This window comes from Heptranchias perlo, chromosome 20 (assembly GCF_035084215.1).
Source record: "Heptranchias perlo isolate sHepPer1 chromosome 20, sHepPer1.hap1, whole genome shotgun sequence".
In the NCBI taxonomy this organism is placed as follows: domain Eukaryota; kingdom Metazoa; phylum Chordata; class Chondrichthyes; order Hexanchiformes; family Hexanchidae; genus Heptranchias; species Heptranchias perlo.
This window is the reverse complement of record NC_090344.1, coordinates 43,798,095-43,815,417: the sequence shown is the minus strand read 5'-3', so window position 1 is coordinate 43,815,417 and position 17,323 is coordinate 43,798,095. Positions and strand designations below refer to the sequence as shown.

The 17,323-nt window shown below is 46.3% G+C and overlaps 1 long non-coding RNA gene across 1 annotated transcript in view; it reads right to left on the bottom strand.

Moving 5' to 3' along the window:
• The window catches only part of LOC137335774 (uncharacterized), a 90,208-nt gene that overhangs the window by 54,741 nt on the left and 18,144 nt on the right, over positions 1-17,323 (bottom strand). Inside the window, exon 2 of the long non-coding RNA XR_010966492.1 lies at positions 791-894. This is a non-coding gene — a long non-coding RNA (uncharacterized lncRNA). The remainder of the gene's footprint in view (positions 1-790; positions 895-17,323) is intronic.

Sequence of the window (17,323 nt, the reverse complement as noted above, 5' to 3'; positions counted from 1 at the left end):
TCTGTGACTCAAAAGGAACTGGGGCTATCATTAAACCCAGGGTCTGTGACTCAATAAGGAACTGGGGGTATCATTATCCTCAGGGTCTGTGACTCAATAAGGAACTGGGGCGATCATTAAACCCAGGGTCTGTGTTTCAATAAGGAACTGGGAGTGTCATTATCCTCAGGGTTCATTCCCAATAACAGGACTGTTAGAGGCTGAAATTACCTAAAGCTTTCACTGGTCTGCCACTATAACTCCAGCAGGAGAAGAATGGACTCCCCAGGGAAACAGTTCGAGCAGTTGTTTCACTGGGGGTTCCGCTGGTCTCATGCCAGGGTTATGGTGGGAGACCAGTGGAGACCCCATGGCATTTCAACCCTAATTATCATTAGCACGTTGAGGATCAACCAGAGTCATGAGGCGTCATTCTCCACCGGGATTAGGACAAAACGTTATATGTGTACATGTATTTTTAACAGTCATTATATAGATTTTAATGTCCTCTGTTGAACCCATGGATTATTCTTGGCAATAGTAAATTATCTTCATCCATATAATACTATTTGCATTTATATAGCACCTAACACGTTGCAATTATCTCACAGCATCTTGCGCAATAAATTACTTTGATGTGTAGTGAAAGTTGCTGTGTCGGCAAAGACAGTAGCTGTTCAGCATCAGCAATGTCTCACAAACAGCCATGAGAGGAATGACAAGTTAATTTTTTTTTGTGCGATTGACTGAGGGAGGAATGTTCTCCACGATACCAGGAGGACTGCCTGCTAATTTTCAAATAAATCCATACCTCTTTAATGTCCCCCTGAACCTTTGGGACTGGCAGACTGGGTTTCATTTGAAGATCTCAATAGAAGGACAACACCTTTAGCAATGCAGCATTCCATGAAAGTGCTGTAACAAAGTAAGTGCTGAAAGTTATTATCAATGTCATTTCCACAGTGATCACTTCTGTAATTCTACTTGAAGATATTCAGGATTAGAAATTTACAGAGGATTACTTTGCAGAGGTTATCTAATTGAAGATAAGGACATCATTTGAATGCATACGGAATAGCTATCCTCCCAGGGTTAGTGATTAATTCCTGCCTCAAGCATCTTCTCCGTACTACAAAACCCCAAGCCATCTAATCTCCAATTTGGTGCAAATAATCACTTACATAAAAAGGGCAGAAGTGCATCCAAACAGATTAATTATTAACTTAGTGTGAGATTGGTTTGTTAAACCCAAACACATGCACTGCTAATTCAATCATAGATTGTTGTATCTTAATAGATTTGAGTAATTTAACAAATTTAGGCCACACATGTAAATAATAAGTGGACTGACCTAAATACCAGCAATGGCAAATACAGAGATAAAAAGAAACTGTAAATGTCAGAACACTGAAATAAAAACAGAAAATGTTGGAAAGAAACAACAGTTCAGCTAGCATCAGAATGAGAAAGATTGGTTTACAATCAGTTTCAGCCAAAACATTAACTTATCCTTTTTAAGACACGAACTGACCTGGTGAACTTCCAGCATTTTTCTAATACAAATCTGGTATTGCTAAAAGGACTGTCACAGTATTTGTAGAACTTGGTTTTTAAATAGTGAAAGTCATTTTTAGCACTCACACTTCCAAATCAAATGACTTTCTAGGCTAACACTTCAGTGCTGTATCGTTGGCAGTACAATCTTTTGGATGTGATGTTAAATAAAGGTCCTGTCTGCCTGATCAGGTGGATGTAAAAAGTTCCATGGCATAATTCAAGGAAAGAGCAGGGAGTTCTCCCTACTGTCCTCGCCAATAACCCTCCCTCAAACACCTCCAAAAACAAATTATTTGTTCATTCATTCATTTGCTGTTTGTGGGATCTTACTGTGCATAAATTGGCTGCCACGTTTGCCTACATTAACAACAGTGACTGTACTTCAAAAATAATCAAATGGCTTTAAGAAATCCTGAGGATATGATAAGGAACTACATAAGTGCAAATTCTTTCTTAATTTCAGACAGGTAGTCTGACAGCAGAGAATGCTTGTAGAATTTTGTAAGGAATCTTACAACACCAGGTTATAGTCCAACAGTTTTATTTGAAAATCACAAGCTTTCGGAGGCTTTCTCCTTCGTCAGGTGAAGTGTGGGATTCCTTGAAGGTTACCGCATTTATAGTCAGAGAACAATGCCTGGTGATTACAGATAATCTTTCCAACTGCCCGTTGTCAAGGCAATCAAAGTGTTCAGACAGAGGGACATTACATACAGGACCACCGAATATCCAAACGGCCAGCACAAAAGACAGAGAGAGAGAGAAACATCCGAAAGGAAGAGAAAGAGAGAGAATGACCCGTTGGCTGATCTGTACCTCAATCCCATTTGCCTGCCTCAGCTCCATATCCCTTGATAACCTTACCTAACAAAACTCTATCGATCTCAGTCTCGAAATTTTCAATTGCCCCAGCACCCACAGCCTTTTAGGGGAGAGCGTTCCAAATTTCCACTACCATTTGTGTGAAGCAGTGCTTCCTGATTTCACTCCTGAATGGCCTGGCTTCAATTTTAAGATTATGCCTCTTTGATCTGGGATGCAATGGCACATAGTAGAATTTTGGAGAGGAAAGGGAGATTAGAGATGGAGCTGTATTTGGAAAGAACAGATAGGGGAGGATGGGCTTTTTTAAGAGAGGGGTGATGGTGGTAGTTCTGAAAGGGTGGGTGCCGAGTGCTCTGAGATGTTTCTCTACATGTGAGGGACTATATTAATGCAAGTTGATGTATTAACCAGCGTCCTCTCAGTGAGACTGCCAAGCTCGCTCTTTCAATTTCCAGGTCTCAGCAATCAATAGAGCTGATTGTATTATTCTGGGTAAGTAGAGCAGGTACTTTTCAAACTGTATGCAGAGCCTGAATAAAATTTTAGGAGGTAGTGCTAACAACACATTACAACAACAACTTGCATTTATATAGCACCTTTAACATAGTAAAAACATCCCAAGACGCTTCACAGCAGTGTTATCAAACAAAATTTGACACTGAGCCACATATGGAGATATTTAGGATTTCCAGCCCCCACTTCTTTACTCAAACAGCGAGAAATATTTGGAATAATCTTCCAGAGTGGGCAGTGAGAGAAAAAAACATTAGATAGTTGAATGCTCACTCACTGACCATTCAGCAAAGAAAAAGTTTCTGATATAAGCAAGGTGATTTGATATTATCTCCGAACTGTTCGCGTTGAGAAATCAGAAAAAAAGAACACAAGAAAAGAGAAAAACAAGGGGAGAGTTAGGGTACTGGTGTGATGAGCTTGGATATGCTAAGTGGCCCAATCTTTTTGACTTTTCTTTGTTTTGTAACAGGCATGATTCTGTGATCCGGTGCTCACAGCAGAGAGTGGTGCTGCCAGGGAGCACATTTGGGAAATCACAGGCGTGCAGCTCCTGTCTTTCCAACTTTAATGGATGTAAAATCAGGGGCTGTGCATCCACGATTCTCCGAGATGCACTCCATGTGAGTGCCGCTCTCTGCAGACAGCACTGGATTGTGGAATCGCCCCTAATCAACACAAACAGTGCAGGGACAATATTAGACCACCCCATTTACATTAGGAACCATTTCATTGTCGTATGATCAGTGAGCAAGTCCTCATCCGTCGCAACTGAAATCAATTATCCCTGACAGATATACAAGATTTTATAAAAACAAATTTCAGATGGTGGAGTGGCAGGGTTGAGTGTGATGCATCACTATTTAAAATTAAAGCTCTCTAAATTATAACAGGGGTAATTATTCCAGTTTAAAATAACTGATCTTAATGAACGTTATCACCTGCTGAACCAGTAATTTTCTAATTAAAAATATTAAGCTGAGAATGTTTTCAGTGGTTGTCTATCAGGAAGCAGTGGAATGCAGCAACCCCTGTACTAGCAGAATCCAATTAAAGAGGAACAATCTGTAGTCACTCAGAAACATCAACAACTTGCATTCATATAATGCCTGTAAAGTAGGAAAATGTTCACAGGAACATAATCAGACAAAAAAATTGACAACATGCCAAAGAGGGAGACATTAGGACAGGTGAAAGAGGTAGGTTTTAAGGAACGTCTTAAAGGGGGAAAGAGAGGTGGGGACACACTGAGGTTTAGGGAGGGAATTCGAGAGCTTAGGGACGACACAGCTGAAGGCCTCCTCTATTCAAGAAAGGAGGGAGACAGAAAGCAGGAAACTACAGGCCAGTTAGCTTAACATCTGTCATAGGGAAAATGCTAGAATCTATTATTAAGGAGGTTATAGCAGGGCACTTAGAAAATCTCATTGCAATCAGGCAGAGTCAACACGGCTTTGTGAAAGGGAAATCGTGTTTGACTAATTTATTTGAGTTCATTGAGGAAGTAACAAGCAACGTGGATAAAGGGGATCCTGTGGATGTGGTGTACTTGGATTTCCAGAAGGCTTTTGACAAGGTGTCACATCAAAGGCTACTACACAAAACAAGAGCTCATGGTGTAAGGGGTAACATATTAGCATGGAAATGGGATTGGTATGGATAAAGGATTGGTTCGCTAGCAGGAAACAGAGAGTAGGCATAAATGGGTCATTTTTAGGTTGGCAAGATGTAACGAGTGGAGTACCACAGGGATCAGTGCTTGGGCCTCAACTATTTACAATCTATGTCAATGACTTGGATGAAGAGACTGAATGTACGGTTGCTAAATTTGCTGATGACACAAAGATAGGTAGGAAAGTAAGTTGTGAAGAGGACATAAGGATATCAAAGGGATATATATAGGTTAAGTGAATGGGCAAAAATTTGGTAGATGGAGCATAATGTGGGAAAATGTGAACTTGTCCACTTTGGCAGGAGGAATAGAAAAGCAGTATATTATTTAAATGGAGTTAGATTGCAGAACTCTGAGATACAGAGGGATCTGGGTGTCCTCGTACATGAATCGCAAAAAAGTTAGTATGCAGGTACAGCAAGTGATTAGGAAGGCAAATGGAATGTTGTCATTTGTTGCAAGGGGAATGGAATATAAAAGTAGAGATGTTTTGCTGCAGTTGTACAGGGCATTGGTGAGACCACAAATAGAATACTGTGTGCAGTTTTGGTCTTCTTATTTAAGAAAGGACACAATTGCTTTGGAGACGGTTCAGAGAAGGTTCACTCGACTGATTCCTGGGATAAGGGGGTTATCTTATGAGGAAAGGTTGGACAAGTTGGGCCTGTATACACTGGAGTTTAGAAGAATGAGAGGTGATCTTATTGAAACATATATGATCCTGAAGGGACTAGAAGGGGTAGATGCTGAGAGGATGTTTTCCCTTGTGGGAGAGACTAGAACTAGGGGATACAGTTTAAAAATAAGGGGTCTCCCATTTAAGACGGAGTTGAGAAGAATTTTTTTTTCTCAGAGGGTCGTGAGTCTGTGGAATTCCCTTCCCCAGAAAGCGGTGGAGGCAGGGTCATTGAATATTTTTAAGGCTGAGTTAGATAGATTCCTAATTAACAAGGGAGTCAAAGGTTTTGGTAGGTAGATGGGAAAGTAGGGTTGAGGTCACTATCTGATCAGCCATGATCTTATCAAATGGCAGAGCAGGCTCGAGGGGCCGAATGGCCTATTCCTGTTCTTAATTCGTATGCTCGTATGTATGTTCGTATGTCGGCATGGTCGCCAATGGTGAAGGAAGTTGGGGATGCACAAGAGGCTAGAATTGGAGGAACGCAGAGTCCTTAGAGGGTTCTAGGGCAGGAGAAGGTAACATCGATAGGGAGAGGTGAAGTCATGGAGCGATTTGAACATAAGGATGAGAATTTTAAATTCGAGGCTTCGGTGGACCGGGAGCCAACTAGGTCAATGAGCACAGGGGTGTTGGGTGAACGGGCATTGGTGCGAGTTAGGATGCAGATAGCAGAGTTTGGATGAGCTCAAGTTTATGCATGGCGCTGCATGGGAGCCAGCCAGGAGAGCATTGGAATAGTCTCGTCTGGAGGTAACAAAAGCATGGATGATGGTTTCAATAGAAGATGGGCTGAGGCAGGGATGGAGATGGGCAATATTTCAGAGGTGGAAGTTGGCGGTCTTAGAGATGGAGAGGATATGGGTCAGAAGCTCAGCTCAGGGTCAAATAGGACACTGAGGTTGCGAACAGGCTGATTCAGCCTGAGGCAGTTGCCAAGGAATGGAGTTTGTGGCAGGGGTCGAAGATAATGTCTTTGGTCTTCCCAATGTTTAATTGGAGGAAATGGCAGTTCATTCAGAACTGGATGTCGGACAAGCAGTCTGACAACAAAGAGGCAATGGAGAGGTCGAAAGTGATGTGGTAAGGTAGAGCTGGGTGTCGTCAGTGTACATGTGAAACTTGCTGTCATATCTTTGGATGTCGCCAAGGGGCAGCTGTAGATGAGAAATAGGAGGGGGCCAAGGATAGAACCTTGGGGGACTCCAGAGATAATTGTGGGGGGAGTGGGAAGAGAAGCCATTTCAGGAGATTCCCTGGCTATGACCAGATAGGTAAGAAGGGAACCAGGCGAGGTCAGTCCCACCCATCTGGACAATGCAGGAGATATGTTGGAGGAGGATGGTGTGTACAACCGTGTCAAAGGCTGCAGACAGGTCGAGAAGGATGAGGAGGGATAGTGCACCACTGTCACAGTCACGTGGGGTATAATTTGCGACTTTGATTAGGGCCGTTTCAGCGCTGTTACAAGGGCGAAAACCTGATTGGAGAGGTTCAAACATGGAGATGCGGGAAAGATGGCCACGGATTTGGGAGACAACATCACGTTCAAGGACTTTGGAGAGGAAAGGGGGATTGGGATTGGATGTTAGTTTGCAAGGACAGAGGGGTCAAGGGTGGGGTTTTTGAGGAGGGGGTGATGATGGCAGATTTGAAGGGGAGGGGGACAGAACCAGAGGAGACAGAACCGTTTGTAATATCAGCTAGTATGGGGGCCAGGAAAGGAAGTTGAGTGGTCAGTGGTTTAATGTGAATAGTTGTAAACAATTTTACAACACCAAGTTATAGTCCAACAATTTTATTTTAAATTCACAAGCTTTCGGAGATTTTCTCCTTCCTCAGGCAAATGTTTCAAGATCTCCTTGAAGCCTACGCATTTATACATATTGAACAATAATACATGGTGTTTACAGACTGCCCCTGCAACTGCCCGTTGCCAAGGCAATCACCGTGTTCAGACAGAGAGGTGTTACCTGCAGAACCTCCGAATACACATTCAACAAAAAAACAAACAGGGAAAAAAAACAGAGAAAAAAAACACAGAGAGAGGCAGAAACATCCGGAAGGCAGAGTGCCTTCCGGATGTTTCTGCCTCTCTCTGTGTTTTTTTTCTCTGTTTTTTTTCCCTGTTTGTTTTTTTGTTGAATGTGTATTCGGAGGTTCTGCAGGTAACACCTCTCTGTCTGAACACGGTGATTGCCTTGGAAACGGGCAGTTGCAGGGGCAGTCTGTAAACACCATGTATTATTGTTCAATATGTATAAATGCGTAGGCTTCAAGGAGATCTTGAAACATTTGCCTGAGGAAGGAGAAAATCTCCGAAAGCTTGTGAATTTAAAATAAAATTGCTGGACTATAACTTGGTGTTGTAAAATTGTTTACAATTGTCAACCCCAGTCCATCACCGGCATCTCCACATAATGTGAATAGGGTTGAGAGAGCAGGAAGTGGGACTCAAGGAGAAGATGAGCTTGGAGAGGGCATGAGCGGAGATAGGACAGAAACTAGAGAAAGATGCAAACAGTGGTTAGTACTAAATTAAAAAAACTGAAGCAAGCCATAATGCTCAACTTCTTCACATAATTATGTGCAACACCATGAAAAATAATGCTGTGTACTATAAAATTGAGTAAGTATATGGATTCTGGTCCCAGTTTTCACACTTCAGTATCACAGGACAGTGGAAGTGTCAGGTATGCCATCAGAGGACAACATGATTCTGTGTGATATATCCACAGGGGTGATTCCACAGGGAATTAATTAACAGAAAATTAATATGCATCCGTGCTCTCACAAGATAAGCTCCCTGTGAATGTTGCTTCCCGCTGGGAGTGCTAGATCACAGAATCGCCCCTTGTATTACAGGATGATCGGGGAAGAGATCTTCTGTGTGCTGGGTATAGCAAAATTGTAAAACTATTCTGTACAAGTGCGTTTATGATTTGTTCAACGTAAGTACAAGGACAAGACTCCAGTGCATTCAACTACTGTTGTGAAAACTTGCAGAAGACTTGCACATTTTCAGCACAAGCAGTTTTTAATAAGAAAATTGCAGGATCAGCAGGTGATAACATTCATTAAGATCAGTCATCTTGCTCTGTAATAATTTGGTGGGCTTTTATTTTAGATAGTGATACAAAACACTCAACGCTGTCACTCGACCATCTGAAATTTGTTTTTCTAAAATGTTGTATATCTGTCAGGGATAATTGATTTCAGTTCCGGTAGATGAGCAACTTCAGATCTTTACACAGCCTGATGCAAAACAGTCATTTTGCTGCACTAAACATCTATGAAAGGAGGCGGCGAGAGATCTTACACTGAAATCCTAAATGAATAGTTATTTCCCCAGCTCTTTAAATTGTGCTATGATTTTGCATTGAATGCTAATTGGCAGTTCGTGTTTAAGTGAGTATTGTGAAATGTGTACCACCACTGTTCAGTGTATAGAGGTAAGCTACATCAAAGACAACACTTGTTAACTCTAAATCCTAAAAGTCTATGGCTACAGTGATTGCTGCATTCTACTGTTTACTGATATACAACCACTGAAAACATTCTCAGCACGAACAGTTTTTAATGAGAAAATTGCAGGATCAGAAGGTGATAACATTCAATAAGATCAGTCATTTTAAACTAGAATATTTTCCTCTGTAATAATATGGTGGACTTTTATTTTAGATAGTGATACAAAATACTCAACCCTGTCACTCAACCATCTGAAATTTGTTTTTATAAAATGCTGTATATCTGTCAGGGAGAATTGATTTCAGTTCCGGTAGATGAGGACTTGCTCGCTGATCATACAGCAATGAAATGGTTCATGATGTAAATAGGGTGGTCTGCTACAGACATAAACTACATCAAAGACAACACTTGTTGTCTCGAAATTCCAAAGGTCTGTGGGTCACTTAATATCTCAGTTTGGCCCGTGTGGTGTATTTCCTTCTCTTACCAGCACTAGCATAGAATTTGCACTGCTGTAGAAAGGGTGGGAGCAACAATAACTTGGTACTACAGGAAGTACCAATATAATATATATTCTTTATTAGCTCTATGATGCTGATATTGCAACTCTGGAAGCTGTAGCAGTGCTCCTGTTCTTAAAGGCATTTTTTTCAAATCCCTGTGATAAACTTGCAGAGTCGTAGGCCCAGCTGTGCGGAGTGAGAAGAGAAACTATGGCTAGAAATGCACTGACTGTGTTGGGTCAACTCGAAGTGGACCAGGCAAAAACAGTCCCACAAAGCTGGACAACAGTAGAGAACCAATGGAGAAGGTGCCATTGTTGATCAATTGCACTCATGGAGATGGGCCACTTAATTTTTAAAGGACCTCTTCTGGACCCAACTGCATTTTACTGGACGTCAGTAAAATGTAGCTGTTGCTGACTGAAAATAGAATGCACAATGTCACTCCATCATTATTGCCTTATTTCCATGCACTCACCCAAAATTAGTTCCAGCAGAAAACCACAAACTTCTTATTACTGTGCAGGGCTGAAGCATTGCCCAATATTTTCTGCCAGCCTCGGTTACATCTAAACCAGGTGATAAAGGCTGTAAGGAATACTGAAGGGATTGAGGGATATGGTGAGAAGCTGGCGAGGTGGAGTTGCCCTTTGGAGGTGTCAGCTGTGGCTCAGTTGGGAGCACTCTCGTCTCTAACTCAGAAGGTTGTTCAAGTCCCACTCCAGAGACATAAGCACAAAATCTAGAAATCTAGGCTGACACTCCAGTGCAGTACTGAGGCCCCATCCACTCTCTCAGGTGGATATAAATTTCGAAGAAGAGCAGGGGAGTTCTCCCCAGTGTCCTGACCAATATCTATCCCTCAACCAATATCACTAAAACAGATTATCTGGTCATTGTCATAGTGACCAGATAATCTCAGGGCCAATGAGTCGCTGAGGTGACTTTTCTGCTAGTCCTGCCATTACAATTCATCGGGGTCATGGGGGGGTAGGGTCGGGAGTCATCGGTAGTTGGGGTTGGGATTCATCGGGAGGAGGGGGTGGGGTTGGGAGTCATCAAAGGGTTGGAATTCATCAGGGGTTGGGGTCGGGAAGATCGGGGTCATCGAGTTCGGGGTTTGGAGGGTTGGGGTCATTGGTGGGGTCAGGGTCGGGAGTCGTCGGGGGTTGGGAGTCATCGAGGGTCAGGGTGGGGAGTTGCGGAGGGGTCGGGAGTCATCGGGGAACGGGAGTCGTCCGGGTCAGGAGTCATTGGGAGGTTGTGAAACATCAGGGGGTCGGGTCATTGGGGGTCGGGAGTCATGGGGGGGTCCGGAGTTGTCGGGGTTGTGAGTTATCGGGGGGTTCGGGAATCGTCGGGGTTGGGTGTCATTGCAGGGGAGTGACCGCTGTTTGTGGGACCTTGTGGGACCTTGCTGTGTGCAAATTCACTGCCACATTATGACAGTGACAACATTTCAAAAATATCTCATTGGCTGTAAAGCGCTTTGGGTGGTCGTGAAAAGCAATATAAAATGGGATGGACACCGTGAATTCTCCATTTCACCAGGAATACCAGGAGTGGCAGCAAATGAAGGGAGAGCAAATTTTGGACTGTGACCCATCCCTGCGGTAGCTCTAAACAACTCGTTACAAAGGCCTAAATTTTAACCCGGAAGACCGGGTGGGTTGGGGTGGGGGGGTGGGGGGGCGCAGTAAAAATTAAAAAAATCTAAAACCCAACCTCAACCCACCTAGTTCTGGTTTTAACGGAGGCAGGACGAGGGGCGGGCAACCAACCCATTCTCAGGAGACGGGTCGGTCACTGAAAGCTTTCAAGGAGGCTGTGGGCCTCCATATTTGCAGCTTTTTTATTTTTAACCCCTGGGGGCAGGGATTCCCGGCCCTTCTTCTTCACGCTACATGAGAGGAGGCGAGAAGGCCTGAAACAGCAGATAAGTGCCTTTATCACACTGCTTGTTGGCCCGTAGAAGCAGGAGTGCTTCCCCCAGACCCAACAAGCTTACCTGCAATGACCCCCTCCCAACGATCTTCAATGCCCTCCCATGATCTCCGAACCCCCCATCACAATCTCTGACCCGTTCCCCCCCCCCCCACAACCTCCCATCCCCGTTGACTACGGGCCCCCGATGACTCCGGACCCCCGATGACTCCTGACCCCCAATTACTGGACTCCCCTGCAATGACACCCAACCCTGACGATTCCCGAACCCCCCGATAACTCACAACCCCGACAACTCCGGACCCCCCATGACTCCCGACCCCCAATGACCCGACCCCCTGATGTTTCACAACCTCCCAATGACTCCTGACCCGGACGACTCCCGTTCCCCGATGACTCCCGACCCCTCCGCAACTCCCCACCCTGACCCTCGATGACTCCCAACCCCCGACGACTCCCGACCCTGACCCCACCAATGACCCCAACCCTCCAAACCCCGAACTCGATGACCCCGATCTTCCCGACCCCAACCCCTGATGAATTCCAACCCTCTGATGACTCCCAACCCCACCCCCTCCTCCCGATGAATCCCAACCCCAACTACCGATGACTCCCGACCCTACCCCCCATGACCCCGATGAATTGTAATGGCAGGACTAGCAGAAAAGTCACCTCAGCGACTCATTGGCCCTGATTTTAGAATGGAGGCTGGATGGAAGCAGGGGGGTGAATGGGCGCGTGGGTAACCCGACTAATAAAACATGTCTGTTTCGCACACTATCGTAAGTGAATTGGTGTCACTTAACGTGGCTTCTGGGTTTGCCATCCCTGGTGCACCCGCTTCACAGGCTGTCAGCTGGAGGAGCTCGATTTAAAAGGCCATTGCTCCAAAGGCTTTTGCTGGAGCAAAGACCCAGAAATCACAATGGAGCAGTACAGGGGCAAGGCTGCTCCTAGGTTCAGCAATGCCTCTCTGCAGCAGCTACTGGACCGGGAGAGGAGAAGGAGGGAAGTCTTTTATCCCGCGGATGGGAAGAAGTGCCCTGCCTCTGCCACCAAGAATGCCTGGCTCGAGGTGGCAGATGAGGTTACCAGCAGCAACATCTCCCGCACCTGGATCCAGTGCAGGGGGCGTTTCAACGACCTAACTAGGTCAGCCAAAGTGAGTACACTTATTGATTCTCCTACATTCCGTGTTCCACATCACTGCCCCCACCCCCCCTGCACCAACTCATTCTGCACTGCCAAGACTACTCTATCACATCACTCCTCACACCCACTTAGGCTCATCCTCAACTTACCTGCAATTCCTCACCTCCCCATTAGTCACCCCACCACTACCACTCTCCCCAATCCTCATCCAATGTGATGTCTCTGTCTCGTATTCACCCTCTGATGCACCTCTTTCACCATCAGCCTCACCCAAAGCAATGCATTTATCGGCTGGCCACTTCGCCATCACTCACTCACACGTCTGTTCTTTCTCCCCTTCCAGGAGAAGAGAGCGCAAAATGCACGTGAGAGGGCGAGGACTGGAGGGGGCCCACAACAAGTAGTGGTGCTCACAGACGCGGAGCAGGAGGCGCTGGAGATCAGCCACACCCTCGGGTGCCTGTCCGTCGGGGATGGCGAGACTGGCACCCCAAAAACATCTGGTGACACAACTTTAACATTCATCACACACAATATGAATTGATGTTAACAATGCTTGCCATGTTCAACACCTCAGTATGCTCATCGCAACATGACACATCTGTGATGATGCTTAATATTGTCTTCTGTTCTCTTACAGGCCCTCCAACGACTGCAGTGATGGCAGAGGGCGATTCCTCAGAGGACCTGCCAGCATCTGAGGGTGCACTGTCACATCTGAGCAAGCCATCCACCAGCGCAGATACTCACACTTCGGTGGTTCCTAGTAGTGAGTTAGTTGGGTTGGCACCTGGTGAGTCACCACACACAAGTGAGCACGAGCAAACACTGGTGGCAGGGGCAGCTGTGGAGAGTCTGCGTCGGTGGGAGCACTCCTCTCCAGCCTCTGCTCAGTTGGCGCAGATGCTGAACCCTGGGGGCCATCCTTTAAAAGGACAATGATTGAGGGACTGCAGCACATTTGCGAGGTGCTGGAACAGGTGCCACGTTCACTCTCCACAATAGCGCAGAGGATGGAGGAGTCCAACTCCTGCATGAGTGGAATGGTGGCACAGGTATGGGAGGGATTCTCTGAGATACTGTCACAGGGACGTGAGCAAGTGTCTGAGATAGTGTCGCAGGTAAATGCGGGAATGTCTGGGATGGAGAGAAGGCTAGCCTCCATTGAGCTTCAAGCACGGCTCACAAATGAGTCCATTCAGGCCCTAACAACAGTCGTTCGGACACAGGGTGAACAACATTCTGCCGCCTTAAACAGCCAGGCAGATAAGTTACAACTGAGCTTCCAAGGTCTCATACATGTCCTCCAAACTGTTGTCTAGCAGGGTGGTAGAAGTGATGTGGGTCTGGTCCAGGAGAGGGATGATGGCGAAAGGGGACATGGAAGTGGGGACGCCACTCAAAGCACTCCCACGACTCACCCATTGCCCCCCTCTCAACCAGTACCCGCAATGCTGTCTCCTCTCCGGGTGGCCGAGTCTGCCCCTGCACAGGTGCAGGTGAAGCAGTCTTTGGAGGGGGCCTCATGGGCTCCAAAACCCAGAGGGTGTAGGCCCAAAGCATCTAAGCAGTCAGGGCATGAACATGAGCAACCTGCCACTACCTTTGCTGCAGCCACAGGGGATGCACCACGGAGAAGCGAAAGGATAAGGAAGCCTAAGGATTTGTGAGCACGAAGGGTATGCACAAGGTTGTCTGACAGATGGTCATGTTTTTCATTTATATTTGGTTTTTGTTAAAGTCACATTAAATGTTTTCATTCTCACCACTACTCCAACGTCTTGCCCATTCTTGACTGGCTTTTGTGATACGGCCCTTTCATGACCTTCACCATGAACGGCGACACTTGATGCCACCCATTGGGTCACTTTACAATGGGTGTATGTGTAGTTGCAGGACTTTTTCGTGCAGGCAGGGGTGGGGGGCTGGTGTTGGAGCTGCTCTTTCCAGGTAGTCTGAGGACTGGACTCTTCACACTTTCTGATGTTATGAGAACTGTTCACATATCAGTGACTCCCTGGTCTCACGAGCAGCCAGGCGAGCCGCTGCTCTGCCCATGGGTTCCTCCTCCTCCTCCTCCTCAATGTGGATGGCAGATGTGGATGGGGCCTCCTCAAGTGGCACCCCTCTCTGTTGTGCAGTACACAACACACTCTGTCTGGTGTGTATTGAAGCGCTCCCCCAGAATGATTAAGGCACCTAAATCGCATCTTGAGCAGCTCTACAGCATGCTCAATTGTAGATCTGGTGGCAAATTTGGCTGTCGTTATATCGACGCGGTTCCTCGGAGGTGTCATGAGCCATGTGTGCAGGGGGTATCCTTTGTCCCCGAGGAACCAGCCCTGAAGGGTGTTCGGTGCGTGGAAGAGGGGCGGGATGTTGGATTCCCTCAGAATGAAGGAATCATGGCAGCTACCAGGGAATCTGGCGCACACGTGAAGGAATCTTTTGCAGTGGTCACAAACGAGCTGAGCGTTGATGGAGCGATACCCCTTTCTGTCGATGAACAGTCCTGGCTCGTGTGGCGGTGCTCGTATTGTTGTATGGGTGCAATCGATTGCACCCTGCACCCATAGGAAGCCAGCCACAGAGTGGAATCCCACTGCCCTCTCCGTCTGGCTGAGGTCGCCCATGGGGAAGTTGACATACTGCGAGGCTCTGCGAAACAAGCCGTCAATGACCTGCCTTATGCACTTGTGTGCAGATGACTGAGAGACCCTGGCGGCACCCTGGAATGATTTGAGGGCAGTGGTGACTTTAATTGCGATGGGTAATGAGTTGCCGCTCGGCCCAGCTGGGAGCAGCTCGGCATGAAGGAGGCTGCAGATGTTTGTGACCACCTGGCGACTCACTCTGAGCCTCCGTATGCTCTGGTCCTCAGAGAGGTCCAGGAAGCTGAGCCTTGGTCTGTAGACCCTCTGGCGAGCGTAGTGCCTCCTGCGACATCGCTCTCTCTGTTGTTGCCTTCTGCTCTTGTGCAGATGCCTGTGGCGCAGCACTGTGTTGTGGACCTGCAAGTGGTGGAAGTGCACGTCGTGCATGGCGAGGCTGGTGAAGTTGCTCGTCCTCGGATATAGTGGTGAATGCAGCAAAGGGCTCCCCCCTCCCCCATCCTGATGGTGTCAGTTTGAGGAGGTCTGAAAAGTTGGTAAATATGTGTGAACAGAAGAATTCTGAGTGCAAACTAAGAATTTTCAGTGAAAACACAAAGATCTCCCAGCCAAAAGTTTGTGTGCAATAACTCGCCTTTTATCCCCAACTGTCAAATAAGCATTTGAATGTCCAACTGGCTGCTGGTTGAAACACGTCTGGTAGAACGTGCACTCCATGAAGACGTTTGAAAATTGGAACCCTGCCTCAATGTGCACAAAATTAAGTACTTCAAGTATCTAAATAACTCTTAATTATCATCCCGCTGGCTTTAATTGCTGGTGGGGCTTCCGCAATCGTGAGGCATGCGCGCACCCAGACACGTCAATGGGGAACCCGGAAGTCACCGGGTTGGAGCCGGCTTCTGAACCCGCTCGGAATTTCCCCGATTTTCGGAGTCCCCCCCGCCCCCGCTACTTCATTCTGAAATCGGGGCTATTGACTCTAATCTAGTCTAGTGTGTGCCTTGTTTACAGATTGTTAGTGTACTGCTGTCCTAAAGAAGCTGGGGGCATTGATTTTGTATCTGACATCTGCCAATGAACTGCAAGGCTAGGCAGAGCGATGAATGGCCTGGTAAAAGGCTAATGGTGAAACGTGTAGATGCACAGTGAATATGAAGAGGGAGGAAACAGATCGGAGAACTGGAGAACGTTTGGAAGTGACAGCAGCTCCAACAGAAGTCTGTACAGCCATGATCTGATTGAATGGCAGAGCAGGCTCGAGGGGCCGTATGGCCTACTCCTGCTCCTAGTTCTTATGTTCTTACAGCTCTCTGTCATCAAGACCCATGAACAGGGAGGGAATTTTAATCAGACAAAGATAGGAAGTAAAAGCAAATAACTTTTACGAGGAATGTGATGGTAAAAGGTTCTCTTCTGTCCTGAGGATATTAAGGCTGAAAATCCGCAGCCCTTCTGATGAACTCCCACTGTAACTTCAACAAGTCTGGGATTCCACAATGGCCTACTGGGGGCAGAGCCTCCCCCTGCCTCAAACAAGGTCATCGATATAAAAAGAGGAGTTGATGCATTCCCGCCCCCTCTGAGGGACCTGGCGTCGGGTTGGTGGAGATACACCTCCAGGCGTACCGACACCGCGAATGGTAGAAGTGGGGCCCACCTGGAGGTGGGGGCCAGGATTGTGGCCTGGACCCCCAAAGAAAAGGCATGGAAATTTAAAAAAATATATTTAAAAGCAGCCCACTTCGAAATGGAGTTGTAGAGGCGCTTGTCTCTCCTTTTCAGGGGGAACTCGTACCCCCAATCTAGCTACATGAGCGGCCGCCATTGTCATGTAAAACAAAGGACCTCCCCCTGACCCTGGTGGGGTCTGAGTTGGAGGTCCTGGGTGGGCACATCTCAGCACTTACGCTGGGATCCACCCTCACTCCTCACAGAGTTTTGGGGCCGAGAAGTTTACCTCTCTATGAACAAGACATTTTTAGTGGTGGAGTAGAGCAGACTGCGAGAATGTGATTATCCTGCACTCACAGGATGTGCTTAGAACTGTGAATATTTCCAGGATGCAATTCCAGTATAGTAGAACAATCGTGCTGAGCCTCCTGATTTGCATAAACGCAGCTCTCCAGCTCCAAGAGAGTCGTTTTAACCAACTGGCATATTTACAATCACTTAATTAATAGATGTTTATGGTCAGAAAGGTGATTATTCGATCACTAAATCAGCAGACACTGACACTAAGATCACTCTACTTTTCCCCAAGCCTGCTGCAATATTACTGTATGCCTCATTAACTTGCCAACATAAACAATTAATTAAAAAAAATACAGGCACAAAATATTAATTGAGACTGAAGGCAATGCCATCAATGATTAAAAAATACAACAGGGCCTTTAAAACGAACAGAAGGTTATGGCTT